Source organism: Myotis myotis, unplaced genomic scaffold, assembly GCF_014108235.1.
Source record: "Myotis myotis isolate mMyoMyo1 unplaced genomic scaffold, mMyoMyo1.p scaffold_m19_p_2, whole genome shotgun sequence".
NCBI lineage: Eukaryota > Metazoa > Chordata > Mammalia > Chiroptera > Vespertilionidae > Myotis > Myotis myotis.
The window spans coordinates 59,377,916-59,394,333 of NW_023416324.1; the positions used below are offsets into that span (position 1 = coordinate 59,377,916).

At 38.8% G+C, this 16,418-nt stretch overlaps 1 protein-coding gene across 1 annotated transcript in view; it reads left to right on the top strand.

Annotated features, from left to right (window-relative positions):
• Positions 1–436: 436 nt before the first annotated feature.
• ADGRL2 (adhesion G protein-coupled receptor L2) overlaps positions 437–16,418 on the top strand; it is a 277,628-nt gene continuing 261,646 nt past the window's right edge. The window contains exon 1 of the mRNA XM_036349498.1: positions 437–645. The gene's annotated coding sequence lies outside the window, so the exon portion shown is untranslated. The remainder of the gene's footprint in view (positions 646–16,418) is intronic.

Sequence of the window (16,418 nt, forward strand, 5' to 3'; positions counted from 1 at the left end):
CTTTAAAAAAAGGGGGGGTGTTAAAATACAGTCATTCTCTCTGCATAAAATGCGAAAGCTATAGTTTTAAATACTGAACATAAAAAAGAATCTATTTCTGCTCAATGGTTAATTAGAAGAGGATGGTTTCTAAAAAGGAAACAAACAGAAAGCAGTAAAACTGCCTGGTCCTGCTCAGTGCCTCCCAATCCTGATTCAGCAATGAGGTATTTGCCAGTAACCATGAGCATTGTGTGCGACAATGACGGGGCTGCTTTAACTCGATACTGTTCCCACACCTCTCTGAGTCGGCCCCAGTGCGTGGGTAACTCATGAAGTCACTGGGTACCTGAGCGAAATATTGAAAGCATTGGAGGTGATGAGGGTTTACAGACAGGTGGAACTGGCTGCATGATCGCGGCCACGCCCACCTCTTAAAATGTACTTGGCAACAAAATTCATGCCAATATGACACCTGGCTGCGTAGGAAATTCATGACACAGCAGGGCAAGCTTCAGATCATGGCACTGTGGTGACTGTGATCTTCCCGGAAGCCTCTCAGGGAAAGGCTCATACTCTATTCGCCCTTGCCTGCCAATTGGAATTTGAAGGGAGTTTGCTTGCTGATGTCCTGTGTGGACCCAGAGGCACTACTGTCCGGATAAGGTAAGGACAATTATATCTCTTGGTTTGATGCTAGAGATAGATGATACAGAGATTCCCTACTTTTAAATGTAGGTTACTGAGGCAATCCTCCTGGCAGTCTATTTCAGGATCTTGAACTTGAGCGATAGAACTGTTTGGTGTCCACTCTAAAAAGAGACAGTCAGCGGCTGCAACAGCTGTCTATGCAAGTTTCTGGCTAAGGGGATACAGAGAAGGGAGGAAGGTGGTGAGCTGTGGTTGGTGGTAAGGATAGATTTCAGAGGAATGTGTCAGAGCAGCGGATCTCCCTGGGCCCTACGTGATGATGTTTTTCATAGCCACCTCTATTCAGAGATTTTGATTTATGAAAAGAGAATCGTATTGATACTTTTACTGCTTTAAGGATGTCTTTCCAAAGGAACTGTCACAGAAACAGTTCCTTCGGAGAAGCTGAGAGACCAAAAGGCTTTATTGTGGAACAGCTTTTGCGGGCAGCCTTCTGCCCTAGCAGTTCATGTTTATGGGTCTTTTTGGCAAATAATAGTCTCTGTTGCAATACTGCTCTGTTTGATGAGGACTCAAAAAAAGTCTTAATCAAATCTAGCCGTCATTGCTGCTTCTTTCCCTCCTAATCTCTCTGATCCTGAATTATGAGATCCCTATCTATGAAAATAAAACAGCGCTTGTTAAAGCCTTTTTCAAAATTAAGACTAAAACCATCCAAACGAATTGTTTGCTATTATCAAGTAAACAATTTTTTTAAGTTTGATGAATTGTTTGTAAGCACTAATCAAGTGGGTGGAGTCATAAAAGAGGGGAGGGAACCATCTGAAACAATACATGTAATTTGTTTGCATTATTATTTGAGATAATTACAAAGCAAGCATTCAAAGCTGTCCTTTATACCAGAAGGGGGGCGGGGGGGGGGTAGGGAGGAGAGGAAAAGCACAAAAACACCCAGCCATTGTCAGCTGCAATCTAAAATATTGCCAGATTAACAATTGTCAAACATTTGCATTACTAAGAATGCCAGGGACAGAAGTGTCAGGTTGAATGTAGAGTGATGACTTCATAGGAAGGCAAAGCCGAGGATATGACCAGTTGCAGTCACAAAGAAATCAGCTTTAATTAATTTGAGTGCCAGCTCTGTGTATAATTACACAGCATGAGCGTTTGCATGCAAATGCAGAAATGCTGATTGTTCAAATACTTGCACTTGCTCATTAATACATTGGGACTAAGCAGGGCTGGCAAGCAGACAGGGTACAGCACACACGGCGCCTGCAGGCTAATTTATATTTTACTCTAGTTAGCAAACAGATTTCAGATGTTTCTCCTTCCTTTAAATAATAAGCACAAAAATACATGTGTCATTTTCATCTGTGGCATACCTTGTTTTCTTGATGAAAAGAAAATGGTTTCATTGTTTTAAAAACTGTTGAGGCTACACTGAACATTGCTATAATGTTGATTTTATAACTATTCGATGTCAATAACACTTATACCAGTTAATAGAATGTTTCTATTTGACATTGCATGTGATTGACCAAATGGTCATTTTATTTTTATAATTGGCAAAACTGTCGTCAATAATGGTAAACTTATAATTAAATCTAATGAGGAATAAAGCAGTGGTCACAATAGAATTGCCTACTGGCCTATCAAATCTAGTATCCCATGTTCAGCATTAGCCAGGTCCGGAGCATGGAAAGGTTTAATTCTTTGATAAGACACCTAAATCTTAAAATGTACTGAGGTGAGATTTTCTAGTTTGACCTCTGAATCTTCTAACAGAGATCAGCTCCAACCAAATTCCCAACCTTGGCAATGCCCTAGGGAAAAATCTTCCTACACCACCACCCTAGGAATATCTGATGCTTTCTTTAGAAAGTGGTATAAGAAAATAAGGACTTTGCCCAAGTCTCAAAAATCTGGTATTAGCCTGCCAACACATTCCATGCATTTTCATGCAATTCAGTTCTACAAATATTTATGGAGCCCCTATTTCTGTCAGACACTGAGAAGCCGAAGATATACAATAGTGAGCAAGTGAGACACAGTCCCGGTATTTGCCGTCTCTTTTCTCTCCAGAGTTGTTGAAGGAACCTAACTTGGTTTCCCTGGGAAATGAATGCTGGTAGTTGTTATCACCTTGGAGAAGCCCACACCGCAGAAACTTGAATCTATGGCAGTGGTCGGCAAACTCATTAGTCAACAGAGCCAAATATCAAAGTACAACGATTGAAATTTCTTTTGAGAGCCAAATTTTTTAAACTTAAACTATATAGGTAGGTACATTGTTTTTAACTTAATTAGGGTACTACTAAGGCTTAGGAAGGGCCACACTCAAGGGGCCAGAGGGCCGCATGTAGCTCGCCAGCCACAGTTTGCCGACCACGGATATGGTCTTCCCCAAACAGTTCTCATGGCCTTTGCGGGAGAGCAATTCCCTCTCTGACATTTCTTCAACTCCATTCCTGTGTGAGGTAGAGGGAGATGCCTCTGCCCCAAGGCTGAATGGAAACTGTGAAAGATGCAAGAGACAGTCCATCCAGAGAGCCCAAAAGTTTTAGAAGACTAGATAGATGAGGAAGACTGTCCATACCCTTCTCTAAAAGCCTTTATCTGTAAGAATAACTTATCAAGGAGAAAAGGTGGGCACATCACGTAGATGAATACAGCACACTTCACACCACTTGGTCTGACCAAAAATAGGCAGCCTCTACCTGTGTTCTCCATCAATGCAGGATATGATGCTCCAAGGAATGCGGACTAGAGAGCTTGATAACCCTTCCTTCCTAAAAAGCCTGTTCAAATGTCTACCAAAGACTTCCTGTAGCTATGGGACATGTGCATGTACAAAGGGGGAAAGTGACAGCTAAACACATTCACCCACACCACCTAAGCTTCCTCTTCACTTTTAGAGTGGTCATAACTCTCTCATCCTTATTATAAAAATATGCAAGAAGGAAGGGTTCTGCATGATATACAACACAGTAATTTGGAAACAGGGTTTTTTCAGGGGCTAACAATGAATTGAAAGTACCTGAGCTCAAACAACTTTTCCTCTTAGTTCTATCATGAATGGGTACCCACACTCAGAAAAAAATAAATAAATAAAATAAATTTTCAAAATGTGTATGCATTAAGAATTCCATCTGGCCGGGACCAAAATATTAAACAAATATGTGGCATCTTGGTATCTTTACCAAGGAGAGCAAAAATCTTAGAGGATTTTGTCTGTAGCAAATGACTTACAATGTGGACTTGCGGTGATATTCATGTAAGTGATATTAGTAATTTCATGAAATAATTACAGGGGAGGAAGGAAAGAGAGTAAATGTGTAGAGCAGGAAAAGAAAGGAATTTAGTCTGTAGATAGAAAGTGTTCAGAAAATCTGAAGAAGCTCTAGCCACAAACATGAAGAAAACTTGTAATCTGGTGTAGACACACAACATACCAGACGATTCAGAACAGTCAGCTCTGCTGATCATTACAGAGTGAGAACCAGTAGCTAAAGATTCAGCAATGATTAGGTCAACAGGAACTGTTTCACGGATTCCTGAGTACAGAGTACTTATTTCAAGACATGAGAAGAATGAAGGTGAGAATAATTGGAAATAGAAAGCAGAGGGAAAGAATTGAGGCTTTCTTTTCTTTTTTTTTTTTTTTAGGGAAGTAAATATTCGATCATATTTGTAGGCAAGAAAAGAGCTGGTGGAGCAGCAGCAGCAATTGTGTGTGTGTGTGTGTGTGTGTGTGTGTGTGTATGTGTAATGGGAAATGTGTCCTTAATTGGTCAGGAATTTGGGACAATCCAGGTAGCTATGGTAGCTAAGGAGATTTTTTTTAAATGTTCCTCCAAAAAAGGAGAGGAAAGGGGGTTGGTGACAGAGAAAAATCTGAAGTGAAGATAAGGAAAGTTGGAAGAGTATGCACAAGATGCCTTAGATCTTGTGAAGACATTGGTGAGATCATCTCCTGGAGGGCATAGGATAAAGACATGACACAGAGATTTAAAAAAAATGACCTTACTTTCTTACTGGGGAAAAAATAGGTAAAGCAAAAAAGTGTACAATGAAATGAGGTGAACAACTGAGGAACAATGGCTAAATGGAAATTGGTCATTGTAAAAGCTTCATTTAGATATGAACTCATCCCATGGTAAATGAGTAATGGGCCTGGACTAACACCCAACAATTTGTAAGTTTAACCTTCTCCAATATCAGTACAGCTAAAGTAATTGTTTACAGTTTATCACTCTTGCATTCCACAGTGAGGGAGGAACTGCAGGGAAGATATCAGCACATTAAGGAAATTAGTGCACAAAAGAGCTTAATCTTTGGGTGAAAACCTACCATTTTTCCGGACTCTCCCTTTTCCTGCTCACCTGTGGCCTTGTGTTAACAGTAAAAGTGTTTATTTAACAGAAGAGAAAACTGTGTGGGGCTCCCTAGTCTCCCTTATCACAGTACTTTCTTTCCCCCTCCATAATCCAGATTCCTGCTGGCTCAGACTCTCTGGGTTAGGCACCAAAATCAAGGCGGCATCTCCTGAAAAGCAGTGTTAAATACAGTGTTCACATACCACTTGGCAAAGAGAGAAGGCCCCAAGTCTGAGTCTTTGCGTAATATGTCTGGAGTTACCATTAACATTTTAGGACAGGTCTATTCTTAAATTCAGCTGGTTATTTGTCTCCCAGAAGACGGGAGCATAGCTCATCAGTCACTGAGCGTCTGCCAATAGACACAGGACATCCCCTGGGTGTGGTACAGGGTGTTGTATAGCAGGGGAACTGAGCATTCTGAAATTCCTAGAGAGATTGGTGGATGTAATAAGTCAATGTCTGGGCCCTCAAGGATGAGGTAGCCCTAGGTCGGCAAAAGGTCAAGACAAAGATTGTCTCAGAAGGCTTCCAGCCTGCCACTTGCTGCTTCCCCCAATTTCCTTTCTGTTTGGGCCTCTTTCCCTGTCTTTTGCTATTCACTTCCCAACCGTCCCAAATCCCAAATCCTAGGGTCCTGTTGACCTGGTAAGATAATTTGTAGCATGTAAAAAATAGGGAATGTTGAAGGTTTTTAAACACAGTAATGATATTCCACCTAACCCAAAATTCAAAGAATTCCTGACGGTCTTATTTATGTCAGTCACTGCAGTGTATGTAGTGGATTTGAGGATAAATATATCTGGCCCTTAAGTTATGGAGCTCACCTTGAAATGGGAAGAAAAATCTGTTGGGCTGGAACACTTGGTGATATAGAGGCACCAAGAAGAGAGATACTTTTGTAGGAAAGGAAAAGTAAAAGCAAGTGTAGGAAACAAATGCATTTAAATATGGAAATGCACCACAACATGAGCAAACTGTGTTTTAAAGAGATTTTTCTGGCAGTAATACACAAAGTAGTTTGGATGCAGAAGACCTAAAGAGCATTTAGGAGGCTCCTTGAGTAGTCTATAGAAGAGAGGGGATGAAAGAGAGGCTAAAAATGACTGCGATATCTCAGAGGAAGTATTGACCGGGTTTTTGAAAGTTATTGTAGAAAAAGACAGGGAAGCTGTTATATTTGACTCTACGATTTCAAACCTTGGGAAAGGCATTTTAAAAATAAGTAGGAAACGTGAAGAGGAGATGGAAATGTGAGATGGAAGATACTGAGTTCAATTTGGATGTAATGGGTGTTTTGAGGTACCAGAGCCTCTCCTTGTAGAGAACAGATGTCTGTAAATGGGAACTTGTATCCAGGTGAGGGGATGATAAGGCCAGAGACAGAGTTTTGAAGGTCATCTGTAGACAAGGCCCACAAAGTAGATGAGATTGTCAAGGAAGAGAGAGAATGAGGAGAGAAGAGGGCTGGGGGACAAACATTTAGATCCCATATATGAAAAGTGTGAAGAGGAAGGAAACAAATGTTTCTGCCACAGAGTTAAAAGGAAAACTGGAAGTAGCCATAGAGAGGGAGGGTGGAGAGTTTTTTGAAGGAGGGCCTGGTCAGGTGACAAGGAAGAGACACAGACAAGGAAGATGCAAGATGAGAACATTGGATGTCACAATTAATTAGTCATTAATGACCTTCAGGAGAAAGGTTTCATTATAATGATGGGAAGGGAAATCATATTGTAAGGTAGTAAGTTCTTAACAAATGTTCACCCTTAAACTAGAGGAAGAGAAGATAAGGAATAAGGAATAAGGAAAAGAGTGAGGCAAGTGGCACCAGTTTAATTTGGTTTGCTATACCATTTTACCCAACCAGAGGCCTGTTGTAACTCTGGTTTCTCTCAAGCTCTTACTTCCTGATGTCAAGTGAAGGTGGGTGGCAGTTAATGGGGAAAAGTTGATGATGGTCAAAGATGACTAAGGCTGTAAAGGCAATCGGGCTCTTCCTATAGTTCATGCTTGGGAATTAATTTCCTGCTAAGAAAGTCATCTGCTCTACACCCACTGTCCCTGGCCTATTTTCTCTTTTTAAACACAATTTACCCTCATAGGTATGTGTGTGTACAAATTTTGCATCTTATGTGGCAGGCCCTATTTGAAAAGGCCTGGATAACATCCCTTGTGTGTAAAGGTGTGTTCTTTGGCTTCTGATGACTTTAAAAGTCTACAGAATTCTCAGAATAGCTTTGCTATCCATGTAGCAAATTTACTTAAGTCTGTCTCCCTACTTATTAAGCCTAGCTTAAGAAACAAGCTATTCTAGAAAATTCTAAATGAATTACATCTTTCCTTGGCTTTTGCTTTGATGCATCCACATGTTGTAGTGCTCAGGCCCATGCGAAGCAATCTGGTAACCAATAGTGCCATATCACCTGTGAGTAGAAAATCATTTTTTGCCCTCTACAAATACATGTTTTATGAGCCATCCACAAATCCTCTCCAAATATATACAGATGCTTGTTTAAGTTTGCAGCTGAGATGTGGCATCTAAATTGTTGGAAGAGAATATAACTATGTGTTTACCTAATAGGCAATCTCTGTGTTACCATATGGAAAATATGAATTATTTGTGTGCCATATTAGCATAGCATGTTAATTTTACACACAGTTTGTGTTCTTTTTTTTTCTTCAAAATATAAGTATCTACCTATATCTCTTGGCCTTTGTTATATTTTTTTTTAGTTGGAAGAACATCTCCACTTCTGCAGAATTTTTTTCTATATGTGTATTTGTCTATTTATCGATAGGCAGGTAGATACACACACACACACACACACACACACACACGAGCTTTCTCTCTCTCTCTCTCTCTCTCTCTCTCTCTCTCTCTCTCTCTCTCTCTCTCTTACACACACACACACATACACACATGCACACACACACACACACTCTCAAGCCCTCAGGGAGGCACCATCATAAACTTGCCTTGCATGGTTGTTAGTTTATCTGTCAAAGAAATTCATTACCAAGACAATGCTTTGCTTTATATGCTTACTAAATTTTTAAAAAGTGTTTTTCATTATATTTATGCAAACATAACTTGGCTAGCTCACAATTTACCAAATGTGAGCATTTGTCAGGGTTATTTCCAATCACTCAGAAAAATGTGCCTTTGTGTATTTTGATTATTTAAAGCAATTTTGTTTCCATTATGAGTATGTACAGCCAGAATTGCAGGACTGTCTTGACTGAAGAAGTGGGAATGCTCTTAATTTTCATACGTGCATCTGCAGAAGTACTTTTGATTGTTTAACCAATGTCTAGGTAGTGATGTGGGCATAAATGTTTTTGCACACATTTATTTTCCTTAGTGCTTCAGAAGGGAGGGTTAACACAAAGAAAAATTATATGTGCTGTTATTTGCATTTAAATATATATATATATGTCAATTGTAAGCTAAGGAAATATTTAATATTTTGAAGCATAAAAATTAGGATGCACTCCTTAAATAGAAATCTCTGTCTTGTGACCACTTCTTATTTATACAATAATTGAACATCTGGTATTCCGACCCTGACACCCCTGTTCGGACTTGTGCACACTCTATACCAAACTCTGAAGTTCTCAGCGATCAAATAGTGTCACTTAAATTTGCTTCTTTTGCCTTGAAGTAAATCAGCTTATTTCTCATTAGATGAGTCCATTATTTTCCAAAAAGACTGAAAAAGGAAGTCGAGCCAATTTAAGTCAAGGCATTAGAGACCATTATCCTAAATATGCTGTTACCATATAACTATAGAATCAAGGTTTATTTCTGCGCTACTATATTTCATGGACTATAAGATGCTATCCATAATAAGATGCCCCATTATTTTATATTCTACAAAGAAAATGTTAAACTGCCAATGAAACTATGATATATCACTGATTGAACAATCTATCCCAATTTCAGAACTCTTCAAATGAGGGGGCAAAGCATCTCACAATGGGTAAGACAGCATATCTGACTTCTTAGAGAGCTTTAGAGCTTGGATTGGGTGTGTTAACCTCATTAGCAGAATTCAGAGGTGCTCCTCTCCTGTAAGAGATTTACTATCTCCTCTATTCAGTGGGACTAAAAAGGTTTCTATCTTTTCTCATTCAGAGATAGTAGGAAGATACTATTTTTTAAGAGTTAACTTTGTCTCTTTTAACTTTATTGAATTATAATTGACAAATACTACTGTAAGGTATTTAACGTGGTGATTGGATATTCCTATACATTGTGAACATTGAGTTAACATATCCATCACCTCACATATTCACCCTATTTTATTTTTTCCTTTGGTGAGAACAGAGTAGACTTTGTCTCCAAGGAAGCAATATAGTAATACAAAATGAAAAACAAACAAACAAACAAAAAACAACCTTGGGGTTTAGAAATTTTTAAAAAGTTCAGACTTGATTCCGGTTTCTATGGAATTTGAAGCTATAAATTCATCTGAAACTCTCTCTGTCTCCACTTACTCTATCCCTCCCTGTTTTCTGCCTATCAAAATTCCCCTCCACACTTTTGTTACAGGAAACTGGAACAGAGGTGGATACTAAATATGCCTTAAAACACAATAATAAAATTTTTAAAAAGTCAACCAAAACTTGTAAAAAGTTTCAAAAAGTTAAAACTATCTTATCCCAAATCGTTGGGAAATGTATAAGCTGACAATTAAACAAGTATATTATTTGACTTGGCTGCCACATAATGCCTGTTAAGAGGAAGAACCTATTTCCCCGTCCCCCTATCAACATCAAGACCTCACCCAGTGCCTGCAAATTGTGTTTTCCCAATAGATGCTTCTGGCGTTATTTAATTAAGTGATTAATTGTGACTAAATAGTTCTTTCTTTCCTTACCTCAGTTTTGGAAGTAGGCATTATGAGGCAAGAAATAATGATATGGAAAAAATTTAATTGCATTTTAATTGATTCCTCACATACTGTATATCAAGGTAACTTATATTATGTACAATATCCAGTTACTCATGACCCATCCATCTATTAAACAAGCATTTATGAAGCATCTAGTGAATATCAGGCACTGTGGATAGAAGGATGAACGTATTGCCTTTCATACACTGGTTCTTAAACCCTGATCTCAGGACCATTTCCACCCATAAAAATTATTGAGGATCCCAAAAGTTTTCATTTACGGGTAATAGCTCTCAATGTTTATCACATTAAAATTAAAACTAAAAAATGTTTATTAATTAATTCAATTAAAATAGGAATAGTAAACCCATTGTATATTAGCTTAAAAACACATTTATATGAAAATATAACTATAGTTGAAAACAAAGTAGTCTGAAAAGTGACATTATCTGCAAATATCTGCAAAATGTGTACTAAGAGAGGGCAGCTGAATATTCATATCTACTCTTATATCAATCTATCTATACTAATAATAGCCTAGGTGATCATCATGCCCTCATGCATCATACCCTAACGTCGTCATAAGATGGCTGTCATAAGATGCACATGCACAGTGGAGGCGGGGCCCAGTGGAGGAGGTGGGTCACAGCAGGGGAGGGCAGTTGTGGGCAATCAGGCTGACAGGGGAGGGCAGTTGTGGGAAATCAGGCCGGCAGGGTAGGGTAGTTGGGGGTGATCAGGCTGGCAGGGGAGGACAGTTGGGGGCGATCAGGCTGGCAGGGGAGGACAGTTGGGGGTGATCAGGCTGGCAGGGGAGCAGTTAGGTATGATCAGGCCGGCAGGGAAGTGGTTAGGGAGAAATCAGGCTAGCAGGCAGAAGCGGTTAGGGGCAATTAGGCAGGCAGGCAGGCGAGCGGTTAGGAGCCAGCGGTCCTGGATTATGAGAGGGTGCAGGCCGGGCTGAGGGACACCCCCTCATGCATGAATTTCATGCACCAGGTCTTTAGTTGCAATATATTTTGTTTGAAGTACATAAAGAAAATCAGCCTTGCACAGATATTTGAAAAAAGAAGAAATATTTTAATAGCATTTTTTAGATAAATGTGATATTTTTCTCTTTTTAAATATATTTTTATTGATTTCAGAGAGGAAGGGAGAGGGAGAGAGGGATAGAAACATCATTGATGAGAGAGAATCATTGATCGGCTGCCTCCTGCTTGCCCCACACTGGGGATCGAGTCTGCAACCCAGGCATGTGCCCCAGCTGGGAATCAAACCATGACCTCCTGATTTATAGGTCGACACTCAACCAGTAAACCATGGCAGCTGGGCTGTGATATTCTTCTTTAACAATAAATCAAAATTCAACAAATAGTAATTTATTAAAGGTTAGTTACAAAGAGGTATCTTAAACCATATCAAAGAAATTTTTTAAAAACTGTTGCATAAAACACATTGGTTTAATCTCTCATTTTGAATAGATCTTTCACCCATGCATTACATTTTGTAACATGATGCTTTGGTCATTTGGAAAACATTGCTTCACTGAATTATGCACATTTTTAAACAATTGTCATTGTTAATATCACCACCAAGCTTATCAGAAAAGTTTTTACATATTGGGAAGTTGTCAGATTCACAGTTGCAAATACAAATTATTCTCCGGATGGTAATTTTGTTTGAATGTTTGAATTTTAGCAATGGCAATAAATACCACTGGTTGTTTTTCTTGAAGTGACTTGCTTGCTTTTATTCTTCTTTTGAAAAATATCTGTGAAATACCCAAGTCTGAGTCACCACAGTTTTTCTGTCAGTGGCTTTTTAAAGTGAAAATGGTATTCTGTGAAAAGAGCAGCTATTTCAGCTTACAATTCAAACATTTATCTCACCGGTGCTTTTCTTCAAGACAATCCTACTTTAGAATACAGGGGAAGTGCTTTTTAATTACATCCCATTTTGTCACACAAGAATATTAAAGACATGTATTCAGGGATTTGGATTTTAGAAAAGAATATTAACGTTCATTGTTTTTTAAAGGACATCCTTAGTTGAAATCGGGGTGTTATTTTCTGTTCGTTCTTTATTTTGTATTGTTTTTGTTTCTGTTTCACTGTACGTGTGAGGTGATTAAGAATATAATGACTGCAATACTACAATACGGTTTGATGCCAGTGCCTTCACTCAAGTGGTATAGCAGTCATATAGGAATGCGTTCCATCATCAGTGCAGATGTCAACAAAGTGAAAAAGACAAATAATGTCTTAGTATTATTTTGAAAATAGGTTTGACTTTGGAAATCCCCCAAAAGGTCTCAGGGACCCTGAGAGTTCTGCTTATTTTGCTTTGAGAACTACTACTCTAAGGGTTCAAAGGTTACAGGAGCCGGTAGATAAATGAACATGAATTTTCTGTGGTTTTTAAATAAGTACCGTGATACCGGAAAGCACTGTCTTTTAGGAACATTTCCCAAAAGAAGTTATGTCTGAATGGGAACCTGAAGGATACCTAAGTGTCAGCCAAGTAAAGAATGAAGTCTTTGGCTCATTGATTCCTGTGCCTCAGAATACTATTTGTGTTTTCATTTTACTAACGCTCTTTCTAAAGGCCAAAGAGATCTGAACCATGTGGTTCCAATATGGCAATTGTATTCCAAAAATCATATGTGCCCAGTCAAATAAGGTCATCAATAAGCCAATACCACTCAAGGCTGAGTTACTATCGGAATCTGGAAGAGAGAACCTGGATAGTTGCATGAGAATCGTGTTGTATTGCACAGAGATTTTTATGTGGTGACACAGAGGTCATCTATTGTATGTGTTTCGGGGCTCTGTGTCAAACAGAAGTAAACTCAGACCAGTCTTCAGTGTGACATGACTAGATATCACTAACCATTTTAACTAACATAATGTACAAAATTACTGGCATAGATTGCATTCCTACTATGTGACATAGTGACCTTACGGGCGTTATCATATTAAGTGTGAAACAATTTGATGGATATTTATAGGATCCCCATTTTTAAGACCAGAACACTGAGGTTCGGAGGCATTCCTAAGCCAAAGGTCACAAAGTACCTGAAGTATGGAAATTGTCCCGAGCCAGAGGCTTCTAACTGGGAAGTCTCTGCTCTTTCTCGTACTGGGAGCAAGCAGGAGTGCATCAGGAGGAAGACAAGCCCAGAGCACCCACTGCTCCTCTCCCACTGGAGCACCAACTTACCTGGGCGGCAGATTCTTTTGTTGTTGTTGTTGTTGTTAATCCTCACCAGAGGATATTTTTTTCCATTGATTTTTAGAGAGTGGAAGGGACGGAGGGAAGGAGAGAGCAAGAGAGAAAGAAACATTGTTGTGAGAGAGACACATTGATTGGTTGCCTCCCGCACACGCCTTGACTGGGACTGGGGATCAACCTGCAACCCAAATACCTGCCCTTGACCGGGAATCAAACTCGAGACCCTCAGGTCCACCGGCAGATGCTCTAACTACTGAGCAAACTTGCCAGGGCTAGGTGGCAGATTCTTAAAGCAATTTCAAATTCAAAATAAAAACAGATATATAATGAAATAAAATGGAAACCACTTGAATTTTTAAGTGGTTTGGAGACTTCAAAGGAATGTCCTCTCAGGCGGGGTCAATGTGGGGTAACCCCAGATTGCTCAGAGTCAGAGTTCAGACACGCCTGCGTGGAGGAGACTTTGGATGCACTCTGAGACAGTCATTCTTAAATCAAACAAACCAATGTGTTTCCCCAGGTCAAATGCTGTCCAGTTAGTGTTCAAAACAGACTATTAGTACTAGGAACAAGCTCGTAATTCCTGATTGTTATGGGTACAAGGCAAATTTCTAAATGTCTTCCATGGATGTGACATCAGTATCAGAAAAGATGAGGTTAGGAGGAAAGAAGCAACTAACTCGAATATTTGCAAACAGCAACTAACTAATATTTATTAGCAGATAATATTAACTCTAATATTGAGTGACAACACTAAAGGTGAATGATAATGGTGATTATGAGAATGAGTGTGACAAAAACTATATATTTTTTGTATCTACCATGACACACTGAAGACTGCATAAATTCATCGTTTAAGTAAACTGCACAACTATCTATAAGGCTATCTTATGATCCCCATTTGTGGGTGTATGCAGACATAATACCACTGCATTCATGTTATCCCAATAAGCCGAGGAGCTATTACTATCCATATGCTGCTGATGACAAAATTGGTCTCAGAGTAGATAAGTAATTGTTCACGTTTACACAGCAAGTAAGTGATGAAAATGTGCAGAGACCCCAGGGCGCCCGTCTCAAACGCCTCAGATCTTTCGATGCCATGCTGCCTTGATATTAGGGAGATGTAACTATATAATTTTTGTCTAAACTTGGATACCTTTAAGAGTAAAAGGAGGCTGTTAATAATTGTGCCAGAGCAAGAGACATAAATTGGTATTGTCTCAGACAACAAGGGATAAATGGTTAACTTACCATTCGGTACAGATAGGGGCTCTTCAGTATCAAACTTCTTAAAAATAAATGCATTTAGATATTTCTTAGTTTTAAACTATTTATTAATCAGTTCACCTTAAGCAAATTTTTGTAATTTAAGGGAGAAAATGCCTTTGTGTACGCTTGATAGCTGAAAAATAATTTTTACCTAGCATTTTAAAAAAATAACAGTAGAATAAAAAATACGCATCATTTATGATGCATTTTTATACATGATGAAGCAGAAGTCAGGCATAAAACTCTAAAGGGGGCAAAGGAGATTTGGAGAACTCTAATTCAGTATTAGAAGTTAATGAATGTGGCACTTGCTATTTTCGGAAATATCATTACCTACTGATTGAGGGGTGGGAAATTCTGAGAAGTATGTTGCGTACTTGAGTATTTTCCTAGTTCAGAAATAATCCTGAAACAATAACTTGAGACTCCTTTATATAACTGTGGCAGGTAGCTACTCCACCTTGATCCAAGTACAAGTGTGAGCATGTTTTTTCCTTTTATAGTTGCCAATGTATCATAGGTGTAAGTCTTAATAATGTCTTTCCAGTAAAAGAAGAATAGCTTATAATTTCTTTTGTTTCTTTTTCTTTGATGCAAGAGCTCTCTCCTCCCAGTTTTTAACCTGCTTTGTTCAGTCTTTTGTTTAATCTGCTCTCTCTCATTTTCTTTCCTTCTCAGTAGATTTATATAAAGTTAAGTGACTTAAGCTGTTTGTGATATTATTTTTGGATTTTACTGCTTCTTAGTTTGGCTGCTCCTGATCATATCCAGATTTATTTTCTAGAGGAAGCTAACTTAGTAAAATCTTTTTTTTTTTTTTATAAAATAAGTACTATAAACTTTCAAGCAAGCGGGACACTCCAAAGTACAGATTTGTTCACAAACAGATGGGTTTTTCTTTTTTCTTTTTTTAATTCTAAAGAGACATACATACATTCTTGAGTGATACAATATGTACCAGCTTTGAATAAACATGGTATTCAGACATTAGGTCTAAACAAGAGAAAGAGCAACAACTAGGAGAGTGTATTCTACCACGGTGAGGTTTTGCTCAGTATGTGTGTGCATCCTGTAAATGTTTGTACTTAAAGTTGACATGCCATGCATGGGACTCCCACAAGCTCACCTGCAGAAGGAGGTGACGGAGACAAATATAGATCTGCATGCATGGCAACTTGCCAAGCGCCGAGGGAATTATCTCTCATCCCCCTGTGTTCTTTTTCATTGTCTCTTCGTGAGCCCAGAACATAATGAGGAACAGAAGTCAAAGGAAGCAGAGTTCTTAGGTCCACTGTCCACATTAGCAGAACCTGGTAGTACAATTAATAGCTGAGGTTCTGAAGCCAAGCAGATCAAGGAAGGCAAGGCATCCTGTTCCCACGGGCACCTGTAAGTGTGGCAATGCTAACATTAGGAACATTTTGTTTCTTCTCTTCACTATGGCAACCACTGCCAGGACATCCAAAAACCCACAGCAGAATTGCTCAAGGTATTGAAATGTATAATATCATTTCATATGAAAATGGGACAAGATCAGACAAAAGAAAGATACAAGTGATAAGAAAGACATTTATGCTATTGTATTTAATACAAATGACCTTCACTCTTTAAAAAATTTATTTAGAGCCCTCCTTCACTGCTGGCAGAAATGCAGACTGGTACAGCCACTGTGGAAAATATATGGCATTTCCTCAAAAAATTAAAAATGGAACTGCCATTTGACCCAGTAATACCATTTATAGGAATAAATACCAAGAAAACAGAAACACCAATCAGAAAGGATATATGCACCCCTATGTTCATAGCAGCACAATTCACAATAGCTAAGATTTGGAAACAGCCTAAATGCCCATCAGCAGATGAGTGGATTAGAAAACTGTGGTACATCTACACAATGGAATACTGCACTGCTGTAAAAAAGGAATTCTTACCATTTGCAACAGCATGGATGGAACTGGAAAGCATTATGCTAAGCAAAATAAGCCAGTCAGAGAAAGATAAATACTACATG